The 4,679-nt window shown below is 48.7% G+C and overlaps 1 long non-coding RNA gene across 1 annotated transcript; it reads left to right on the top strand.

Moving 5' to 3' along the window:
• The first annotated feature begins 283 nt into the window (after nt 1-283).
• LOC109769053 (uncharacterized) lies at nt 284-3,765 on the top strand. Its single transcript, XR_006669021.2, has 4 exons — nt 284-1,029; nt 1,219-1,341; nt 1,529-2,714; nt 3,011-3,765. It is a non-coding gene; the product is annotated as an uncharacterized lncRNA (long non-coding RNA).
• The last annotated feature ends 914 nt before the right edge of the window (nt 3,766-4,679 follow it).

The following is a 4,679-nucleotide window of genomic DNA, read 5'->3' as shown; positions in this document are numbered from 1 at the left end:
CCATACTGATGGACTTTTGGAACCACTTGATTATGAATCACTTGGTACTTGCGAACCGTGCCTCATGGGCAAGATGACTAAAACACCGTTCTCCGGAACTATGGAGAGAGCAACAGATTTGTTGGAAATCATACATACAGATGTATGTGGTCCAATGAATGTTGAGGCTCGTGGCGAATATCGTTATTTTCTCACCTTCACAGATGATTTAAGCAGATATGGGTATATCTACTTAATCTCTATCTCTACTCTTCTCTACTACCTAAAAGAACTGTAAGGTTCGGTTTTCCCTCTTACGTCCCTTCGTTTCGTCCGCCTTCGTCCATCGTCGATTAAGTTTTTTTTTCACGCGCAATCGTCCCTGCCGAAAACGTCGGGATGCAATCCAATCTAGCACCGATCCACTCCGTCCTGACAGGCTCGGCGCTGCCTCCTCCCCTCCCAAGCACCGCCGCCACTACACACCCCATCAGAGTACACCTCCCATACTCCCTCTCTCTCTTGGAGCCGCCGCCGCTCCCCATCCACCCGGCGTGCATCGGATCGACCTTGTTCCCTCTCCTTGCAACGTGGGATATGGAAGGGGCCGCCTGTCGGGCACCAATCTGATGGGGGCGTGGTCATCTACCTCCTCCTCTCTCCCCACGTTGGTCCAGCCTGTCTTCTCTACCAGATCTGGCGGCCGCGTCGGCGAAACTGCTGGCCGGTCGTCTTCGAGTCCGCCTACCACGGCGATCCCGCAGTACAGCCTCCCCGCCTCCAAGATGTGGCCTGGACAAGGCCGTCTTCTCCTTTCCTCCGTGGCGTCCAATGAAGAGCTACACCACCGTGGCACCACATGTGTGTTGTACCTTCGCCCCGCGGCCCTTCTGTGCTGGGATGAGGCAGTGTTTGTCTGTAGCACTCCATGTCCCACATCAACATTCCTTTCTTACTTAGTGTTGTACAAGTGATGCAATCAGGATTTGCTGGTTTTTGAACATATCCCTGATGGAGTGAAAGGGACGGAAGAATTGGAAATACAATGAGGTAATATTTCTGTACAGGATAATTGCTTGAGTTTTTTCCTCTTCTCTAATCAAGTCGATTGCTGTGTTACAAGGTACGTAGATGGTTACAGGTGCAGCTACATCTGAAAATTTCATTCTTAAACGTCAAATAAAGCAACCAAATATTTAATTTGTTCCCTAATGATCATATTTGGTGTTATTTCTTTAGGATGGTGCATGGAGAACATGCTCTGTTGCCATCTTCATCCGCGAATTGGCTCCCAAATCTAAAAGGTGTGGCTGCCGAAACATGAGTCTAACAAGGCGCGGCTGCTGAACCAGGAGAACCGCAGTGAGTTTTTGATTTCTTATTTGTTCGTCAGTGAATCTATCTAGCATAGGATTACACCATACATCATTCTTCCCATCATTTATGTTCTGTAAATGAGATATGCAATTTTTCCTTGGTATCTTGGATAATGACAGTCTGGTTCTTGAAGTGCGAAAATTAAACTGATATAAGTTATTTTCTTTTTCAGGACCTGGTCACAATGAACGAGTTTGAGACAAACCTTGTGTCATGTGTTATCGCACTCAGATATCGGAGCCTTGGAGAATGTAAAAGAAATGTTAAACGGGTAGATGTTGCCCCTCTAAACTTACCTGAATTGTTCAGCAAAGGTCCGCGATTAATGGTACCCATGTACATTCAGTAGGGCGAGTTGGTCTTGCTATATTGCATTCAGGCATAGTGTTGATATTTCATCAAAAATAAGTTCAAGCATGATATTTAAGATCAATTCTGGAAGAATGACCTGACACACCTGAACATAAGAAAAACATAAGGTGACTAAAAAATACATTGAACCAAATGTGCCTGACTGAATTTTATTTGGAATCGTACGTGTTATTATTCTTTGGATGTGGCTGGCCATTGCTAGCATGCATACATGTAGCCACATCTATGTGATATGGTCAGTATATATCTATCATGAGAATAGTATCTCATGCAATCAAGTCACAATTGTTTAAATTTCAAAAAGCCAAACTGAAGAACAAGCTGAATACTGCTCCTTCCTCGCTCGCGTCGCTCCCAGGGGGGTGGCACGGGCGATAACCTAGCCGCCGCCGCCCCCACTCCCCGCTCCTTCCTCGCTCCCCTGCCGCCGTCGGGGGATGCCGACGGGCAAATCTCGCTCGGCGGACGGCGGCGGCGGGGCCTCCTCGTCGTGTGGCGTGCGGCTTCGGCCCTGGACGGAGCTCCACTCCTGGTTGCGGCTGGGCGGCGGCGGGTCCTCTCGCCGGCGCAGGTAAGCCGGGGCGGCGGCCCCGGGCAAGGTGGCGGCGCTGCTCCTTCCGACTCTCTACTGAGGGTGTTCGGGGCGGTGCTACCGCCGCGGATCTGACGACCGACGTCCGGATCTGCCGGTGGTGGCACTCTGGCGTGCTGCTGTGCCGGCTGCTGGGCGTGCTGAGTGCTGGAGTCCCCTCCCTCGGCTGGGGGAGCTGCGGTGGTGGCGGAAAGCTGCAGTTTTTGGACGGCGGCACGCCGGTGCCGCGATGGTGTTTATGCTACGGTGGCTGTGGAGATTGGTCTCCGTCCCTGTACTAGTGTGCTCATCTTCTGCTTGTTCTGTAGCAGAGGGCTGGGCTTGAGGTAGTTGTGGCTGTGGCCGGAGGCCGGAGGCGTGATGGCACGGCGTGGTGCTCCGTTGCATCATGCAGGTGGGTCTGGTGGTTGGCTGCAACGCTCCTTGCACAAATGTTGTTCTCCGGGCGAAAGTCTTGCACCTTCTCCGGTCGGTGCCGATGATGGCGGCGTTCTTGAGTGTCGCGTACCTTCTTGAAGGCCTCATCGTGGAGATACATCCATTTATTCTCACAATTGTTATGTGATTCTGGGTGAAAACCCAAGCTCTATCGGAGCGGGCGGTGGCGACATTTATGCTGTTACCTTCTTGAAGGCACCGCTTTGGAATCCTTGACCTTTGTGGGATGGTGGGTTCATGACAATTGTGCAGGTTTTGGGTCGTGGACTGGGCGGTGGAAGCCGGGGCGGCGGCTCCGGACGGTGGAAGTACGCCGAGGCGGCGGCCTCGGATGGCGATGCAACGACGGCTCTATGGGGTAGGTTCGTGGCTCTGCATGGCTTGGGCGGCGACTTGGTGCTACAAGGGTAGCGAGGTCGTCGGCCTGGTTGGACGCGGCCCGAGGGGTTGGTCTGGCAGGAAGTCGGGGCGGCGGCTCCGGATGTTTGGCACAGCGTTCGTGGTCTGCGGTCGGTCGTCTCCTGTAGCAAGGGCTACAGGGCCCTCGAACCGTGCGGCGCTATGGCTCGTGAGCGGGCGGGGGATGCCGGAGCGGCGGCTCCGGAGCTGGGGGTGTGTGTTTGTTGCGATTGTGGCCTTGTGTCGTGTGGTCGACAAGGCTTCCTTGCTTGTGCGGTTTTTCGGCTCGGTTTTCCTTATAAACCGGCCACTTTGTGAGGTTTTCGATCCGGTTTCCCTTATAAACTGGATCAATTCTCTTCTTCTATAATGAAATGCCAGAGCTCCTGGCCCTCTGACGAGGTTCTGTTAAAAACAAAGTCACAATTGTTTATCCTCTTCGATTATCTTGCACTGCAGAATTGTTGTACGGAACAATTTATAGGTGGTATTCGTTATTTCTCGGTATGTATATGAACAATGATCGCACATATTCCTGTAAGCTATATTCTCTTCACATTTATGCATATTCTTGCTGAGACAGAAAAGAAAAGTAGTTGTAGTAAGTAGATATATTTCTTCCCATTTGTTTATTCTTGCTGGGAGCGAAAAACACATTAGCGACAATAAGCAGTTATGTATAAACTTCTGTCTTGCATAGTGGAAATGGAAACTAATTATCATTTTTTGCTTTCTGACTTGCAATGCAGAATGTGAGAGCTTATACCCCCATAAAACAAGTGTTACAAAGTCTTTCAATGGTGGTCTTGTATACCCTCATAATTATTGTTGTTGTAGTCGTCATGTATAAATAGCAAGATTCTTTTTCAGTTTTTTCTTGGCGTCGATGAGCTCAGGAGCTCGGAGGAGGCCACCATGGAGCTGATGCCACCTCGGCAAACAAAACCTGTGCAGAACGAGAACGACGAGGCGAGCCAATACTACAGAGGAGCTGGACCATAGGGAGGTCTTAATTTTAAATAGCAATCTTGGTTGCTAGCATATGTAAGGTTTGAAGTATCTATCCACCTTTTAAAATATAAGTGTCTAAATACTAAATAATGATTATAGTGATTTATGACAATCAGGTACCGTTTGGTTTAGCATACAAGTGTCTAAATACTAAATATAAGTATCTATCCACACTTCGGTTTAGCAATTAGGTACCGTTTTCTTCATCTTACTAGCTCCAGTTTGTTGCAAAGGAACTATTGACTATAGTGATTTATGACGGTGCTTCCTGGTGATTTATGATTCCTACAAGTATATAGGAATATTTCAGCTCCATCATAGGAAAAATAATCTGAAATAGAGTTTCGGTGAACTTGACTATCATGACGTGAACTTGCTTCCTTTAGTTTGAACTTGGCTATCATGGTGTTTACAATCCATTATTCATGCTTGCTTTGACACTTGTGTGTTAAATCAATGCTTATGCATCTTATTAATGTTACTCAAAATATCATGTTTGTAAGATCGGGTA

Source organism: Aegilops tauschii, chromosome 1 (assembly GCF_002575655.3).
Source record: "Aegilops tauschii subsp. strangulata cultivar AL8/78 chromosome 1, Aet v6.0, whole genome shotgun sequence".
In the NCBI taxonomy this organism is placed as follows: Eukaryota; Viridiplantae; Streptophyta; class Magnoliopsida; order Poales; family Poaceae; genus Aegilops; species Aegilops tauschii.
Note: the sequence above shows the minus strand (reverse complement) of the source record. Positions and strands in the feature narration are given on the sequence as shown.